Below are 20,529 nucleotides of genomic sequence, written 5' to 3' on the forward strand. Positions count from 1 at the left end.
ACTCACTCTCTCTCCCTCTTTTTCAGTGTCTGTTTCTCTCTCTCCAGGCAGCTCAAATTCCCCTCTCACTGCCTATCATAGAGACACTGTCACTTCCATTGCCCCAGAGAGCGCATCTGCATCCTCACTCACTCTCCTCGTCTCTCTCTCTCTTTCTCTCTCCCCGTTTCTCTCTCTCTATTTCTCTCTCCCTCTCTCTCCCGCTCTCTCTCTTATTTACATGAGAAATATCAAAGCTGAATTGTGCAAGCTAGACTGGCAGGTTGGATGACTGAATGAATGACTGCCAGACCGACTGACTGACTGACTATGGGGTCAACAAGTGAATGAAGCATGAATCACTGTCCAGGACTGAGGTCAAGGTATTTGGGACAGAGCCCACATGAGGACAGGATCCAGGGAAGTCAGGGAAGTAGAGGGTGAGAAGGAGAGTAACACCAGTGTGAGGTAGGGTAGATGATGATGCAAGGAGAGGATGGGTAGGGCATACATGGAGGACGGGAATAGAGAGGAGTGAAGGAGAGTAGAGAAGGAGAGGAGAGAAGAGAAGGAGAGGTAAGGTATAGGCTCTTAGGAGTGAGCAGGGAGGGTAATTTGCCGCCACAGGGAACACAATGTCCCCTCCATGCCTTTCGGCCATGTGAAGACTGCTCCTTCAATTACACCTCCCACTGGCCAGAGGGAGGGAGGGAGAGATTCATTTATGTAACTAATGTCATACTGTACATGCGGAGTGTTCACACTTCTCATTGCAACTGTCTTTTTACAATATAAATATCCCTTTTTATATAAGTTCCCCATGTTTGAAAGATGAGATAAATCATTGTATGCCCCCAGAAAATGTAAGTAATAGTGGTATTGTGTAACCCACAACCCTAACACACCAGGAGAGTAAGATATCCAAATCAAAAATCTAATCTTATCAAAGTTTACTGGTAGTGTCTACAGATTTGCAGATGTTATCTCAGGTGCAGCTAAATGCTTGTGTTTCAATTTCCAACAGTGCAGCAATAATACCTAGCAATACAAAACAATACGCGCATCGTTAAATGAAGAAATATCAAAACGTGCAGTGTCAGGAATATAAATAGACCCCAGCACATGGACTCGGTACTGGTACACCGTGTATATAGCCAAGTTATTGTTAGTCATTGTGTATTTATGATTACTTTTATTATTACGTGCTACTACATTTTCTATTATTTCTCTATTTTCTCTTTCCCTGCATTGTAAGCATTTCACTGTTAGTCTACACTTGTTGTTTACGAAGCATGTGACAAATTAAATTTGATTTGATAATGGTGTGTATAAACAGAATGGAAAGTATATGAATAGAAAAGGTGTGTACAGCAATAGTTATATAGGTTTAAGCTTGGAATAGTTATATAGGATAAGCTTGGAATAGTTATATAGGACAGTATTTACATATCAAGTGGATAAAACAGTATGTAACTTTATTAAAATGACAATGACTATGTACATAGGGCAGCAGTCTCTAAGGTGCAGGGTCGAGTACCGGGTGGTAGCCGGCTAGTAACAGTGACCAAAGTTCAGCGTACTGTGCGCAGGCCACTAGTGGTGGCTGTTTAACAATCTGATGGCCTGGATGTTTATCATCTCTCGGTCCCAGCTTTGATGCACCTGTACTGTCTCTGCCTTATAGATTGTAGCGGGGTGAACAGGCCGTGGCTAGTGCGGCTGAGGTCCTTGATGATCTTCTTGGCCTTCCTGTGACACTGGGTGCTGTAGATGCCCTAGAGACAGTGTGCCCCCAGTGACTAGTTGGGCTGAAGATCCCTGCCTCTGGAGAGCCATGCTGTTGCGGACAGTGCAATTGTCCAGCCTGACAAGGAGGCTCTCAATGGTGCATCTGTATAAGTTTGTGAGGGTCTTCTGGCCCAAGCCAAATTTCTTCAGCCTCCTGAGGTTGAAGAGGTGCTTTTGCGGCCCCGTCGATGTGGATGGGGGCGTGCTCTCTCTACTGTCTCCTGTAGTCCATGATCAGCTCCTTCCTTTTATTGATGTTTTTCCCTGGCACCACTCCACCAGAGCTCTCTCCTTCTCACTGTATGCTGTGTTGTCATGGTTGGTAATCAAGAATGACAACACAACATAGTGTTGTGTCGTAAGCAAACTATATGATTGAGTTGGAGTCGTGCGTGGCCACACAGCCATGGGTGAACAGGGAGTAGAGTAGGGGACTGAGCACACATCCCTGTGGGGCCCACGTGTTGAGGATCAGTGTAGCGGAGGTGATGTTGCCTACCTTCACCACCTGGGGTCGGCCCGTCAGGAAGTCCAGGACCCAGTGGCACAGGGAGGGGTTCAGACCCAGGGCCCTGATCTTAGTGATGAGCTTGGATGGCACTATGATGTTGAAGGCTGAGCTGTAGTCGATGAACAGCATTCTTACGTAGGTATTTTTCTTGTCCAGGCTGGGATAGAGCAGTGTGTAGTGCAATGGCGATTACATCGTCCGTGGATCTGTGGGGACAGTATGTGAATTGTGGTGGGTCTAGGTTGTTGGGTAAGGTGGTGGTGATATGGTCCTTAACTAGCTTCTCAAAGCACTTCATGATGACAGAAGTGAGTGCTACAGGGTGATAGTCATTTAGTGTCACGCCCTGGCCATAGAAAGGCTTTTATTCTCTATTTTGGTTAGGCCAGGGTGCGATTAGGGTGGGCATTCTATGTTAATTTTCTATGTTTTGTATTTATTTGTTCTTTGGGTGGGTGTGGTTCTCAATCAGAGGCAGCTGTCTATCGTTGTCTCTGATTGAGAACCATAGTTAGGTAGCTTTTTCCCACATGGGTTTTGTGGGTAGTTAATTTCTGTTTTGTGTTTGTTTCACCTTTCAGAACTGTTTTGGTTATTCCTTTTGTTATTTTTGTATTTAGTGTTCAGTTTCAAATAAATAATATGAACACGTACCACACTGCACCTTGGTCCTCACCTCCTTCCACCGACAGCCGTTACATTTAGTTGAGTTACCTTCACTTTCTTGGGTACAGGAACAATGGTGGACATCTTGAAGCAAGTGGAGACAACAGACTGGGATATGAGGAGATTAATTATGTCTCTGAGGACGCAGCTTGGGATGCCGTCTGGGCTGGCAGCCTTGCGAGGGTTAACACGCTTAAATGACTTACGCACGTCAGTCATGGAAAACGAGAGCACACAGTCCTTGTAAGCGGCGAGGGCCCGCGTCGGTGGCTCAATGTTGTTTTCCTCGAAGGGGGCAAAGAAGGTGTTTGGCTTGTCCGGGAGCGAGGTGTCGGTGTCTGCAACGTGGTCGGCTTTCCCCTTCGAATCTGTGATTGTCTGGAGTCCCTGCCACATACGTCTCGTGTCTGAGCCATTGAATTGCGACTCCACTTTGTCCATGTACTGTCATTTTGCCTCTTTGATTGCCTTCCCGAGGACATAGCTGGTCTGTTTGTACACATCCATGTTCCCATTCACCTTGCCATGGTTAAATGCAGTGGTTCACACTTACATAGGGCAGGCTAACATGCACATAGGGACCACTACCACATTGCATTCATTGTTCTAGATAAAGTGACAGAGGGAGCGTTGCTATCAGATATGAACTGAGTAACGGTAACTGGACGCTATGTTCTAATACAGGCCACAGTCAAGACGGAGGCCGAGCCCCCTTCACGCCTCCTCAAACCATCCAGTCTGAAACATGCCCATCAGGCATGGGCAGGCTGGCTGCTGGAGAGTGGGATAGGGGGAGGAGGGGTAAGGCAGGGGGAGGGGTGGGGGTGTCCATATCAATCCGTCACAGGCTGACAGCTGACTCCCGCTCCCTCCCGCCGTGACCACGGGCAACTGACCAGAACCAGGCCAGAGCTGCCTGCCTGCCTGCCCAGCTGTGTGTGTGTGTGTGTCTGTCTCAACTCATTCTCTCCCCCTTCCACCTATCTCTTCCCTCTTTCCCTCTTTTCAATCCCATAGTAGCCATATCCTTCTCTCCATCTCCCTCTCTTCCTCCCCAGCCTGCTCATGACATCTAACAAGTCAATCAATCAGCCTCAGAGAGCTGGCATGAGAGCTCTGCATTTATCCAGTGCATACCCTGCCTGACATACTTGCAGTGAAGTATTTTTTATCTAAACTGACCTTCAAACACATCCACTTCTTCCCTCTGCTAGTGCCTCAGGTACATGTGCAACATAACAGAGTCTTCACTGAGACACAAGAGATATAGGAAACATCTGCTGTCCCCTACACCCTCATCATCTTCACTGTCTCCTACACCCTCACCATCCTCCCTGTCTCCTACACTCTCTCCATCCTCTCTGCCTCCAACACCATCAACATTCTCCCTGTCTCCTACACCCTCACCATCCTCACTGTCCCCAACACCCTCACCATTCTCACTGCCTCCTACACTCTCTCCATCCTCCCTGCCTCCTACACCCTCAACATTCTCCCTGCAGTCATGTTATTCCTCTCTCATGTATGTCCTCCCAAAGTCAGATGAATAGTTTGATTGATAAATGTAGATTTCTATGTTATGCATTATATAATGTTTTGTTTATGATCTTGAGATGTTCGATAATTGAGATACTAATCATCGGAGGTGGAGATTCATGGATGAGCACATTTACCTTGCTGACTGTTGTGGTGTATTGAATGACTATTTCCACTGTCTGCTACAGTTAGCAGCTCCCACAATGACAATGTTAGAGACCGTGGTGTTGGAGTGTTTCTTTTCTGCTCTCTGCTCTGATTAACCCCCACCACCACCACACATGCAGAGAATACACACAGTTCCCCCGCCCCTTCACCCTGCTTGGAATTTAGAAGGGCCCTGTGTGCCTTGAGTCAGTTTTTTGGCCTACTGCTCTCCCCTCATCCTCCTCCTCCCCCTCTTCTCCTCCTCCTCTCCTCCCCCGTCCTCCCCCATTTCCCCTGCAGGCCTGGCCCCTGGGTTCTGACAGTACCTCAGCAGGAGAACACAGCCCTGATGGATGCCACAGATGGGCCTTTCCCTCGGAGCTCCCAGGCCCAGTGCAGTGCATGCTCGGCGGGGTCAGAAGCCAGGCCTCCCCATGAAACGTGTGTTGTGACAGGAAACAAAAGAAGGGCCCCCCATCCCCCCAAAAAAGCAGGGCCAGCCAGACACGGATGGACGGACGGGGGATGGGGGGGGGTAGCTGGAGGGGGTTAATGGGGGATGGGGTCCAAAAAGGTGGGTAGTAGATTGTTTTAAAACACAGAAAGATGTTGGGGGACATTCCATGTGAGGTGTCAGATGGAGGGCTCTGTTCTGTTGAGCCCTTTTCTATGCTTAATGTCTCTGGTGATTGTGGATCTGTGAGTGTGTGTGCATGCTTTTTATGTTAATGCATGTGAGTGTGTTCATACACAGGGATGTGTGTGTGTGTGTGTGTGTGTGTGTGTGTGTGTGTGTGTGTGTGTGTGTGTGTGTGTGTGTGTGTGTGTGTGTGTGTGTGTGTGTGTGTGTGTGTGTGTGTGTGTGTGTGTGTGTGTGTGTGTATTGTTGTGTTGTCTTGTGAAGTTGTAGTTTCTCAGAGTCGAGTTGATAGTCCTCCCACATTCAAACAGATCCTCAACGGTGTTGTTTTGTCTGTCAGTGTGGTGAATAGATGTTGGATAAATGTCCTGAGTGACATTGAGAAACAGACAGACTATCTGTCTATCCTCTACACTGCTGAAGAGCACATAGACAAAACGTTCATGTTCCCAGCATCCCCACCACCACCATCATCATCATCATCATCATCCTCCTCTTCTCAGGTAGCTCAGCAGTGATCCTCTGGCTGGAGGACTCCATCCATCCAACTTCATGGGCTTCCTTTACGAGGGTTGGCAGTCACTATTCAATATTCAAATGAGTTAATGGCTTAAATCTGAATTTACATTTTCTACATTCCACTATTTTTTCACTCTTATTTATCTGTCGATACAAGGTAAATACCAGCTAAAACAGAACTGTAAAATACACTGAGAATACAAAACATAGATTCATACACCTTCTCTCTTTCCACGACATAGACTGACCAGGTGAATCCAGGTAAAAGCTATGATCCCTTATTGATGTCACTTATTAAATCCACTTCAACCAGTGTAGATGAAGGGGAGGAGACACGTTAAAGAAGGACTTTTAAGCCTTGAGACACTTGAGACATGGATTGTGTATGTGTGCCATTCAGAGGGTGAATGGGCAAGACAAAAGTTTTAAATGCCTTTGAATGGGGTATGGTAGTAGATACCAGGCGCACTGGTGTGAGTGTGTCAAGAACTGCAACGCTGCTGGGTTTTTCACTCTCAACAGTTTCCCATGTGTATCAAGAATGGTCCCCCACCCAAAGGACATCCAGTCAACTTGGGCCAGCATCCCTGTGGAACGCTTTCGACACCTTGTAGAGACCATGCCCCGACGAATTGAGGCTGTTCTGAGGGCAAAAGAGGGGGGTGCAACTCAATATTAGGAAGGTGTTCCTAATGTTTGGTGTACTCAATGTTTAGTGTTACCAGAATCACTACTCTAAAAGTACCCCGTAAATCCCTTTCCCTCCCTCTCTTTCTCTCCACCTCTTTCTCTCTCTTTCTGCCTCTCTCTCTTTCAGTCTCTCTCTCCCCTCGTGCTGTATGTGGCTGAGCTGTGGGGACCCTTTTTAGAATCCAGTGTATACGAGCTGAGGAGGAGCACTGGTCAGGCAGGCAGGCAGCCAGCCCCTGGCTGTTCACTAGTGTGCAATGCTCCTACCAGGCTGACAAACGAATGAAATGGAGAAGCAGGAGAGGAGTCCCTGGGAGGATTGGGCCATGACAGATGAAAATCCCTCCAATGATTGTGTGTTATACTGTGTGATTCTGTGTGTATGTTATTGTGTGTGTATGTGATTCTGTGTGTATGTGATTCTGTGTGTATGTGCCCCAGAGAGATGGGGTGAGTTGAGGTTGTGTTGGCAGCAGTTCGTTTTTTGCCACCAATCTTGCTTGTCCCCCATAGAGGATTGCACAGACTTAACCCACTAACCTTGGAAAGAGGTGCTTTGTCTATAAATAGCCCCCCACCAATTAGAGCTGTTTTTCTCCCTCATCCCCACTGCGCCTGGCCCCATGGAATCCCTGACAAGTTGGCTCGTTAGCAGTGCTGCACAGGAGCCACCACCTCAGTAATTAGAGTTTGCTATCATTCACCTGACCCTGCCACACGCTCACAACATACATATATAAATACATACACACACAGTACATACACACTAAACACAGAAAAAACACAATGCACAACATAGTTTCGCAATCATGATGAGTGTTTCTCACAGTCCTTCGACCTCATTCCCACTTCTCACAGTGTGGCCTTGTATCATGGGTGCCAATAACTGGGCACATAAGGGAGAAATAAAACACATACAGAAATGCTATAATTCTCTAGCGCTTTAGGGAAGTGAGAAAAGGCGATCGGAGGGAGGCGGGGGAGGGTGAATGCTACAGAGGGAGACGCTTGAATTACACTTTAATTGCGTCGCTATTAATTAGAAGTGTTGGAAATCTGTTGCGGTTTGGGCCGGGGGTTTTTCTCTCTCCCTCTGGTTCCAGTCTTTATGAAGCTATCCATTAACAGCTTAATTGTCGCTTGGTGGGCTGTGTTTTGCTGTGGCAGCCACAGTGAGTTAAACATAGTCCCAGCGCCATGCCGTCTGTTGGAGGCTGGGCCTACCGGCTGGCTGGGGGAGGGACTTCAGCTGGATCATTAACACATAACCAATCAGCAGCCTCACATGATGCAATGATTGTCCATCACTAGCATCAGTGAGTCTAATATAAGAAAACGAAAAACCACTATCTCCTCGAGGGAGTGTTGATTTCTGTAATGTCACTGGCCTTTCCTGCTCTGCTCCTTTCTTTGTCATTGTCACGGCTGTGAAATTGCCAGGCCTGATGTTGCTCACGATGAAGAGGGAGAAACGTAATGAATTCAATGCGGACATAAGAGGTTGACCTAGGGTTGATCAGAGGTTAACACCACTTCACCCCCAGGACAGGACCCATTAGCAATTAAATTGGTCATTAGCAATCACTGGATGGTGTGTGACTGTTATCATGACTGCCTGTCAGTGGGTGCTGTGAGTATACTGTACGTCTGAACCTGTCTGTCTGTGTGTGTGTGTCCTATATGTTGTATGAGGCTGGGTGATTGGTGATATGTCACTGATACTCACAGCCAGACTACAACAAATGCCTGTCAGTCAGAGACTATCTGTCTATCAGGATCTAGCTCCTGTCTACTGATGAGCATATTGTGTTGAGTGGCATTTTACACATTAAGACATTTAATTATTCGACTAGATGGGGGTTAGGGTGTGTTGGTTGTATTGAAGAAGCTCCACCCCCCCACCCAACACACACCAATACCCTGCATATGACATTTGAGGTAACATCGTTATAGGCATCATGGTCCCCAGGGGCAGTGGGACAGAGGGGCAGTGGGGGGCTTGTTCAGCAGGTATAGTGGAGGCTAGAGGGTGGAATGGGGGCAGGGGAGCCCCTGCGTTTGACATTCACAGAAGAACAGACAGCAAAGATGGATGCACGGCAAAATTGCATCCATGTACGCATGAGGGAGCCCCACCCCTTTCCTCCTCTCACAAACACCACCCAACCAAACTCAATCCCGGATCTGACCTTTGAGGAAAACTGGGGTCAACCAGTTGAGATACAGTATCCCAAACCATGACATAATACAGGAGTCTAGTGGTTGTTGTGTGAGTGGGTGGTTCTCTCTCCTCCCTCCAGTGCCAGGGATCTTCATGTCAATTGTGTTTCAATTTAGAGAAAACCACCAACCGATCACCCACTAGACATGTAACACGTAATTTCTGTCAAGGGCTGCCCTCTCAATCCTACCTGCTGCATTCACAGGATCCATGACAGTAGAATGGTAAATACTCTTTCAATTAGCATATACTGTAAGTGCTACAGGAATTATACCTGGAGATATCTGCAGTAAAACCACAGAGGTCTGGTTGTGTTCCCTGTACACACTGGAGCTGTTTTTGAATACTCATACTAACCACCCTAACCGAACTGATGTAAATTGATTATGTAGTAATTATTGGTCATAGTATGGATATAGTTACTATGCCAAAAGTTCCCGGATGTCGTACTATATTTGCCAGTATACAAGCAGTAGACACTATATTCGTGCTTTTAGGGTCCATAATGCAATTCTTCAGATAACGTTTTCAGATTTGAATTAAATGGTGGAAGATATGCAGCCAAAGTCTGACGAGAGTGGATACAAATTCATTGCTTTAACTAATTATGACAAATATTAAGACAATTTTTAGCAATGTAATAAAGTAATTACTTTCTAAATAAATTATGTTGCACGTTATGTTGGCTGACAATTTGTTAGCTACACTACCCTGACAAACTGCATAAAATATCATTACAGCAGTATGTACCGGTATGTTAGCTAGCTACCTAACATTAGTTGGCTACTAATACATTGAACTTGCCAGTATATTAACTATATGCTATCTAACTAACTACCCAATATTTATTGACTTGATTATTCACATCATTCTTAGCTTAGCTAAGTGGTATAGTATTTGTGTATTCTCAATGGACATTGTTAATGAAGTCGTAAGATGTATAGCTAGTAATTTGCTATGCTAACAAGCTAGCAAGAACTTGCATAGCAACAGCATCAACTTCCAGTAGACAGGCGAAATGCTAGGACGCTCAGCTGAAAGGACACCATTTGTTTAAAGTATACTAAAATGAACTAATAGTATATAGTATGCAGTATATACTTGTTAAGCATGTAGCATACAGTATGTTAATATGAGTATATGAACACAGCTTGGGACTCCTCCCTGAGATAGTGTGCAGAAGGCCCCAGCCCAGCCGTCTGGATTGAGCTGCCTCTCATTACCATCAGCCAGGGAATCTCAGAAGACACACAGACAGACAGACAGCACCAGGGGCCTAGATACCTATTTTTAGACCCAAGCTCAGGATCAAGGTAATACCAGTCTGTCCAGTGCAGTCTGCAGGGATGGGTTGGTCAGGCAGACCCTGCACCGGTCACGGGCATTTTAAAGAGAGGTCTGCAGTGCAGCATGCAGGGCTAGGAGATCAGGCAGACAGGCAGGGCCGTGATCTGTAGGTCTGCTAGATGCTGACGACTGCAGGAAACCAATCAACCTTGTCTCCGTATTCCCGACCCATCGTTTTCTTAATGACCTGGTCTGACAGGAGCGCCTCCGCTCTGCCTCCTCTCCCCTCGCCCCTCTCCCCTCTGCTGCTCGATGGCTGACCGCCCCATCAGCTACATGCTAATGACTCAGAGAGAAGGGCCTGAGACCACCACAAAACACCCCAACTAACACACCACAACACACCAGTGCATCACATACCACTCTGATACCTTCATACATTACTGATTGTTGTATCTGTGTAATAACGGTCTAATGTCATTATACCTATCCAGCAGCCATGTTGGTGTACAGTTCCTTCCCCCCCTCCTCTCCTCCTCTCTTCTCTCCATCCCTGGTCTGTGCTGCCTCCTGGTCATTAAGGTCATTGACCTGTCATCTGATAGCAGTCAATGAGCTAAACAAATGAGCCACCTAATATCTGACTCCCACTGAAGGCACAGACTCTCTGAATGCCGGAGTGTACATTAGTAGCATAAACAAGGAGAGGGGAGAAGAAATGCGGAAGGAATGAGGGAAGAGAAAGAAAGAAAATAACACGGCCTAATTAATCATTGAACAGTGTCATTTGTTCAGCTCAGTGGGACACTACACACACAAAAATGCTGGGTAAAAAAACAACCCAATTGAGGTTATTTGGTGACACAGTGCTGGGTAAATATTGGACAGAACACATGTTGTATTTTGACCCAGCTAGCTGGTTTGTGTGGATTACCCAAAAATGTGATAATTTAACCATCAGTTGGCTATTGTTTTACTCTAATGCTGGGATGACCAAACAGCTGGTCTTTTTGAATGTAATCTTTAAGTTATTTTCAGGAGGCTTGGCTTATTATGAGCTTGGCTTTCAGATAGATCTTATTGGCCACCTCAGAGTAAATGGCATTCATCATGTGCATCATATTAAGTTTACATACTGCAAATTCAATTGGGGAAATGATTCACTTCTGTAAGTCTCATTGAAACTGCACAAATGTAAATGTTCACCATTAACGTGATAAATACAGAACAGATGAACAGGAATGTTATTTACTCTCATGGGTGGCTAAAAATAACTATCTGAAAGCCATGGTCCTACTAAACTACGCCTCCAGTCTTCTGATCTAACCCACTGGGTCATATCTCAATAACTCAGCATCAATAATAACCAAGTTTTTAAAGAAAACAACCAAACTAAGTGACCCAACGTCTGCAACCCAGCAGTTGGGTCAACCAAACACAGCATTTTTAGAGTCCAACACATTTGGTGTGCTGCATCTCAGGTATTACAGTTTTTACTCAATTGCTAACAGGCATCGGTCAATACTGAAGCCATTTTTTCTAAACTCTTCACATGGTCTGCATTACCAACATGCATCTTGGCCAAACAGTTCATCTTATCTCCAAACCTCACTCAAACCACCAAAACACTTCATACATTTCTCAAAATAAGCTTGATCGAGCATAACACTGGCAAGCATTCTCACTCAGAAAGCATACATTGTCACTCATAACACATTGACCTAGAAAAACACTAACATGGAGCATTACATAAATTATTAACTTTTCTCTTTGAAGTTTGAAGGATTTCACATAAATCAGTATTTCATTATAGAATAAGAATTACACCTTTTCACTTTATTGACTGTACTAAAATATATGTAACAATAATGAATCAGAAATGCAGCAATTTGCTTCAATAGTCTTTATTTTTTCTATATCTTTACATATAGTAATTTACTTGTGAAAAATAAAATGTTGAAAAAAAAAAAAAAAATCATCAAATTCCAGGACTGCAATAATAATTACAACAAAAAAACAACAACATTACTGTGAGGTATCTAGTTCTCATCAACATGTATAGTATAATCACTCATACTGTACAGTGCTGTGAGGTATCTAGTTCTCATCAACATGTATAGTATAATCACTCATACTGTACAGTGCTTTGAGGTATCTTGTTCTCATCAACATGTATAGTATAATCACTCATACTGTACAGTGCTGTGAGGTATCTAGTTCTCATCAACATGTATAGTATAATCACTCATACTGTACAGTGCTGTGAGGTATCTAGTTCTCATCAACATGTATAATATAATCACTCATACTGTACAGTGCTGTGAGGTATCTAGTTCTCATCAACATGTATAGTATAATCACTCATACTGTACAGTGCTGTGAGGTATCTAGTTCTCATCAACATGTATAATATAATCACTCATACTGTACAGTGCTGTGAGGTATCTAGTTCTCATCAACATGTATAGTATAATCACTCATACTGTACAGTGCTGTGAGGTATCTAGTTCTCATCAACATGTATAGTATAATCACTCATACTGTACAGTGCTTTGAGGTATCTTGTTCTCATCAACATGTATAGTATAATCACTCATACTGTACAGTGCTGTGAGGTATCTAGTTCTCATCAACATGTATAGTATAATCACTCATACTGTACAGTGCTGTGAGGTATCTAGTTCTCATCAACATGTATAGTATAATCACTCATACTGTACAGTGCTGTGAGGTATCTAGTTCTCATCAACATGTATAGTATAATCACTCATACTGTACAGTGCTGTGAGGGTATCTAGTTCTCATCAACATGTATAGTATAATCACTCATACTGTACAGTGCTTTGAGGTATCTTGTTCTCATCAACATGTATAGTATAATCACTCATACTGTACAGTGCTGTGAGGTATCTAGTTCTCATCAACATGTATAGTATAATCACTCATACTGTACAGTGCTGTGAGGGTATCTAGTTCTCATCAACATGTATAGTATAATCACTCATACTGTACAGTGCTGTGAGGTATCTAGTTCTCATCAACATGTATAGTATAATCACTCATACTGTACAGTGCTGTGAGGTATCTTGTTCTCATCAACATGTATAGTATAATCACTCATACTGTACAGTGCTGTGAGGTATCTAGTTCTCATCAACATGTATAGTATAATCACTCATACTGTACAGTACTGTGAGGTATCTAGTTCTCATCAACATGTATAGTATAATCACTCATACTGTACAGTGCTTTGAGGTATCTTGTTCTCATCAACATGTATAGTATAATCACTCATACTGTACAGTGCTGTGAGGGTATCTAGTTCTCATCAACATGTATAGTATAATCACTCATACTGTACAGTGCTGTGAGGTATCTAGTTCTCATCAACATGTATAATATAATCACTCATACTGTACAGTGCTTTGAGGGTATCTTGTTCTCATCAACATGTATAGTATAATCACTCATACTGTACAGTGCTGTGAGGTATCTAGTTCTCATCAACATGTATAGTATAATCACTCATACTGTACAGTGCTGTGAGGTTCTAGTTCTCATCAACATGTATAGTATAATCACTCATACTGTACAGTGCTGTGAGGTATCTAGTTCTCATCAACATGTATAGTATAATCACTCATACTGTACAGTGCTGTGAGGTATCTAGTTCTCATCAACATGTATAATATAATCACTCATACTGTACAGTGCTGTGAGGTATCTAGTTCTCAACAACATGTATAGTATAATCACTCATACTGTACAGTGCTTTGAGGTATCTAGTTCTCATCAACATGTATAGTATAATCACTCATACTGTACAGTGCTGTGAGGTATCTAGTTCTCATCAACATGTATAATATAATCACTCATACTGTACAGTGCTGTGAGGGTTCTAGTTCTCATCAACATGTATAATATAATCACTCATACTGTACAGTGCTGTGAGGTATCTAGTTCTCATCAACATGTATAGTATAATCACTCATACTGTACAGTGCTGTGAGGTATCTAGTTCTCATCAACATGTATAATATAATCACTCATACTGTACAGTGCTGTGAGGTATCTAGTTCTCATCAACATGTATAGTATAATCACTCATACTGTACAGTGCTGTGAGGTATCTAGTTCTCATCAACATGTATAGTATAATCACTCATACTGTACAGTGCTGTGAGGTATCTAGTTCTCATCAACATGTATAGTATAATCACTCATACTGTACAGTGCTGTGAGGTTCTAGTTCTCATCAACATGTATAATATAATCACTCATACTGTACAGTGCTGTGAGGTATCTAGTTCTCAACAACATGTATAGTATAATCACTCATACTGTACAGTGCTTTGAGGTTCTAGTTCTCATCAACATGTATAGTATAATCACTCATACTGTACAGTGCTGTGAGGTATCTAGTTCTCATCAACATGTATAATATAATCACTCATACTGTACAGTGCTGTGAGGGTTCTAGTTCTCATCAACATGTATAATATAATCACTCATACTGTACAGTGCTGTGAGGTATCTAGTTCTCATCAACATGTATAGTATAATCACTCATACTGTACAGTGCTGTGAGGTTCTAGTTCTCATCAACATGTATAATATAATCACTCATACTGTACAGTGCTGTGAGGTATCTAGTTCTCATCAACATGTATAGTATAATCACTCATACTGTACAGTGCTGTGAGGTATCTAGTTCTCATCAACATGTATAGTATAATCACTCATACTGTACAGTGCTTTGAGGTATCTTGTTCTCATCAACATGTATAGTATAATCACTCATACTGTACAGTGCTGTGAGGTATCTAGTTCTCATCAACATGTATAGTATAATCACTCATACTGTACAGTGCTGTGAGGTATCTAGTTCTCATCAACATGTATAGTATAATCACTCATACTGTACAGTGCTGTGAGGTATCTAGTTCTCATCAACATGTATAGTATAATCACTCATACTGTACAGTGCTGTGAGGTATCTAGTTCTCATCAACATGTATAGTATAATCACTCATACTGTACAGTGCTGTGAGGTATCTTGTTCTCATCAACATGTATAGTATAATCACTCATACTGTACAGTGCTGTGAGGTATCTAGTTCTCATCAACATGTATAGTATAATCACTCATACTGTACAGTGCTGTGAGGTATCTAGTTCTCATCAACATGTATAGTATAATCACTCATACTGTACAGTGCTGTGAGGTATCTAGTTCTCATCAACATGTATAGTATAATCACTCATACTGTACAGTGCTGTGAGGTATCTAGTTCTCATCAACATGTATAGTATAATCACTCATACTGTACAGTGCTTTGAGGTATCTAGTTCTCATCAACATGTATAGTATAATCACTCATACTGTACAGTGCTGTGAGGTATCTAGTTCTCATCAACATGTATAGTATAATCACTCATACTGTACAGTACTGTGAGGGTTCTAGTTCTCATCAACATGTATAGTATAATCACTCATACTGTACAGTGCTGTGAGGTATCTAGTTCTCATCAACATGTATAGTATAATCACTCATACTGTACAGTGCTGTGAGGTATCTAGTTCTCATCAACATGTATAGTATAATCACTCATACTGTACAGTGCTGTGAGGGTTCTAGTTCTCATCAACATGTATAGTATAATCACTCATACTGTACAGTGCTGTGAGGTATCTAGTTCTCATCAACATGTATAGTATAATCACTCATACTGTACAGTGCTTTGAGGTATCTTGTTCTCATCAACATGTATAGTATAATCACTCATACTGTACAGTGCTGTGAGGTATCTAGTTCTCATCAACATGTATAGTATAATCACTCATACTGTACAGTGCTGTGAGGTATCTAGTTCTCATCAACATGTATAGTATAATCACTCATACTGTACAGTGCTGTGAGGTATCTAGTTCTCATCAACATGTATAGTATAATCACTCATACTGTACAGTGCTGTGAGGGTATCTAGTTCTCATCAACATGTATAGTATAATCACTCATACTGTACAGTGCTTTGAGGTATCTTGTTCTCATCAACATGTATAGTATAATCACTCATACTGTACAGTACTGTGAGGGTTCTAGTTCTCATCAACATGTATAGTATAATCACTCATACTGTACAGTGCTGTGAGGTATCTAGTTCTCATCAACATGTATAGTATAATCACTCATACTGTACAGTGCTGTGAGGTATCTAGTTCTCATCAACATGTATAGTATAATCACTCATACTGTACAGTGCTTTGAGGTATCTTGTTCTCATCAACATGTATAGTATAATCACTCATACTGTACAGTGCTGTGAGGTATCTAGTTCTCATCAACATGTATAGTATAATCACTCATACTGTACAGTGCTGTGAGGTATCTAGTTCTCATCAACATGTATAGTATAATCACTCATACTGTACAGTGCTTTGAGGTATCTTGTTCTCATCAACATGTATAGTATAATCACTCATACTGTACAGTGCTGTGAGGTATCTAGTTCTCATCAACATGTATAGTATAATCACTCATACTGTACAGTGCTGTGAGGTATCTAGTTCTCATCAACATGTATAATATAATCACTCATACTGTACAGTGCTGTGAGGTATCTAGTTCTCATCAACATGTATAGTATAATCACTCATACTGTACAGTGCTTTGAGGTATCTAGTTCTCATCAACATGTATAGTATAATCACTCATACTGTACAGTGCTGTGAGGTATCTAGTTCTCATCAACATGTATAGTATAATCACTCATACTGTACAGTGCTTTGAGGTATCTTGTTCTCATCAACATGTATAGTATAATCACTCATACTGTACAGTGCTGTGAGGTATCTAGTTCTCATCAACATGTATAATATAATCACTCATACTGTACAGTGCTGTGAGGTATCTAGTTCTCATCAACATGTATAGTATAATCACTCATACTGTACAGTGCTTTGAGGTATCTTGTTCTCATCAACATGTATAGTATAATCACTCATACTGTACAGTGCTTTGAGGTATCTAGTTCTCATCAACATGTATAGTATAATCACTCATACTGTACAGTACTGTGAGGGTTCTAGTTCTCATCAACATGTATAGTATAATCACTCATACTGTACAGTACTGTGAGGGTTCTAGTTCTCATCAACATGTATAGTATAACCACTCATACTGTACAGTGCTGTGAGGTATCTAGTTCTCATCAACATGTATAGTATAATCACTCATACTGTACAGTGCTGTGAGGGTTCTAGTTCTCATCAACATGTATAGTATAATCACTCATACTGTACAGTGCTGTGAGGTATCTAGTTCTCATCAACATGTATAGTATAATCACTCATACTGTACAGTGCTTTGAGGTATCTAGTTCTCATCAACATGTATAATATAATCACTCATACTGTACAGTGCTGTGAGGTATCTAGTTCTCAACAACATGTATAGTATAATCACTCATACTGTACAGTGCTTTGAGGTATCTAGTTCTCATCAACATGTATAGTATAATCACTCATACTGTACAGTGCTGTGAGGTATCTAGTTCTCATCAACATGTATAATATAATCACTCATACTGTACAGTGCTGTGAGGGTTCTAGTTCTCATCAACATGTATAATATAATCACTCATACTGTACAGTGCTGTGAGGTATCTAGTTCTCATCAACATGTATAATATAATCACTCATACTGTACAGTGCTGTGAGGTATCTAGTTCTCATCAACATGTATAGTATAATCACTCATACTGTACAGTGCTGTGAGGTATCTAGTTCTCATCAACATGTATAATATAATCACTCATACTGTACAGTGCTGTGAGGGTTCTAGTTCTCATCAACATGTATAATATAATCACTCATACTGTACAGTGCTGTGCTGTGAGGTATCTAGTTCTCATCAACATGTATAATATAATCACTCATACTGTACAGTGCTGTGAGGTGTCTAGTTCTCAACAACATGTATAGTATAATCACTCATACTGTACAGTGCTTTGAGGTATCTAGTTCTCATCAACATGTATAGTATAATCACTCATACTGTACAGTGCTGTGAGGTATCTAGTTCTCATCAACATGTATAATATAATCACTCATACTGTACAGTGCTGTGAGGGTTCTAGTTCTCATCAACATGTATAATATAATCACTCATACTGTACAGTGCTGTGAGGTATCTAGTTCTCATCAACATGTATAATATAATCACTCATACTGTACAGTGCTGTGAGGTATCTAGTTCTCATCAACATGTATAATATAATCACTCATACTGTACAGTGCTGTGAGGGTTCTAGTTCTCATCAACATGTATAATATAATCACTCATACTGTACAGTGCTGTGAGGTATCTAGTTCTCATCAACATGTATAATATAATCACTCATACTGTACAGTGCTGTGAGGTATCTAGTTCTCATCAACATGTATAATATAATCACTCATACTGTACAGTGCTGTGAGGTATCTAGTTCTCATCAACATGTATAATATAATCACTCATACTGTACAGTGCTGTGAGGTATCTAGTTCTCATCAACATGTATAATATAATCACTCATACTGTACAGTGCTGTGAGAGTTCTAGTTTTCCCTCTCTCCCGCATTTGGCCACAACTTCTCATCAACATCACATCTTATGTCTCCTCTGGCGATGCAGCTTGAAAAGTATCTCCTGGAATGTCTAATCCAACTATGGCAGTCTTCAGGAGAAGTGTCTCCACACCCTGGCAGTCTTCAGGAGAAGTGTCTCCACACCCTGGCAGTCTTCAGGAGAAGTGTCTCCACACCCTGGCAGTCTTCAGGAGAAGGGTCTCCACACCCTGGCAGTCTTCAGGAGAAGTGTCTCCACACCCTGACAGTCTTCAGGAGAAGTGTCTCCACACCCTGGCAGTCTTCAGGAGAAGTGTCTCCACACCCTGGCAGTCTTCAGGAGAAGTGTCTCCACACCCTGACAGTCTTCAGGAGAAGTGTCTCCACACCCTGGCAGTCTTCAGGAGAAGGGTCTCCACACCCTGGCAGTCTTCAGGAGAAGTGTCTCCACACCCTGGCAGTCTTCAGGAGAAGTGTCTCCACACCCTGACAGTCTTCAGGAGAAGTGTCTCCGCACCCTGGCAGTCTTCAGGAGAAGTGTCTCCACACCCTGACAGTCTTCAGGAGAAGTGTCTCCACACCCTGGCAGTCTTCAGGAGAAGTGTCTCCACACCCTGACAGTCTTCAGGAGAAGTGTCTCCACACCCTGGCAGTCTTCAGGAGAAGTGTCTCCGCACCCTGGCAGTCTTCAGGAGAAGTGTCTCCACACCCTGGCAGTCTTCAGGAGAAGTGTCTCCACACCCAGCATTCATGGCATCCAGTAAGGACATCTGGTCATGTGGATGGTGGTCATAAACCTTCCACCTCCACGCAGAGAAAAACTCCTCTATGGGGTTTAGGAAGGAGGAGTATGGAGACAGGAATAGTACTGACATCCTGGGATGAGCAGTAAACCAGTCTGTGACTGCAGCAGAGTGGTGGAATGCCACATTATCCCACACAACAATGAAGGTAGGGGAGTTTCGTGCCCCTTTCTTCTCTGCTGGCACAAGTCGATTATGCTGGTCATCCAGAAAAGAAATGAGCCTCTCTGTATTGTAGGGGCCAATGAGTGGTTTGTGTAACAGCAAACCATAATTGGATAGAGCTGCACACATTGTGATGTTAGCTCCTCTCTGTCCAATCACATTTCTTCCCCTGCGGCGTGTTTTTGCCAGGTTGAATCCAGCTTCATCAACAAAGATCTTCTACAGTACTTTACATTATGTATAGCTGGGTATGTACCCTCTTTGGTTATTGAACAGACATCTTACCTGGACATATTGATACCGGAGTTCTTTCACACGTTCACAGTTTTTCTCAAAGGGTACAGTGTACAACTACTTAATCCTTATTTTTATATTTTATTGTCTGCCAGGACTCTGCCCCGAATTTCCCAGTGGTTTTATTGCACTGTTGCCAATTACCATGTCATCAATGGCAATTTTCTGCGCAACTAATAATACTCTGCCTCTCCCTCCTGTGGGAGGCAACCTTTGGATCCTACTGAAAAACACCAAAACAATCAAAGTACATGTAAAAAATGTGAACATACTGTATTGTACTGTAATATGTAGTTAAATTATCACTTATAGATGCACATCTCACCTGTTGTTTTGCCGGAAAATTCATACTATTGATGCAACTGTTGAATGCTGCAGATTTGGTTGCACCCTTAAACCGGCCTCTCTCAAAGAGAGACCATGGTTTACAACATGGTCAATAATTGTGGCCCTTATCTCATCAGAGACCACCTCTCTTGGTCTTCCTCTCCTTTGTCCTCCACGCTGTCTCCCTCTCCCTGCCACTCTTCTTTCCCCACCATGTTTCCAAACTAAATCATTCCGAAGCCGTCCTCTTTTGTCTGTTTGGTAAGCGAGACTAAAAACAGGACACTTGGGTCGGCTTTCAGCTGAAATTGCAATCAGCTGTGTTTGGAATGATTAAATATTCTGCTG

This window comes from Oncorhynchus keta, chromosome 14, assembly GCF_023373465.1.
Source record: "Oncorhynchus keta strain PuntledgeMale-10-30-2019 chromosome 14, Oket_V2, whole genome shotgun sequence".
In the NCBI taxonomy this organism is placed as follows: Eukaryota; Metazoa; Chordata; class Actinopteri; order Salmoniformes; family Salmonidae; genus Oncorhynchus; species Oncorhynchus keta.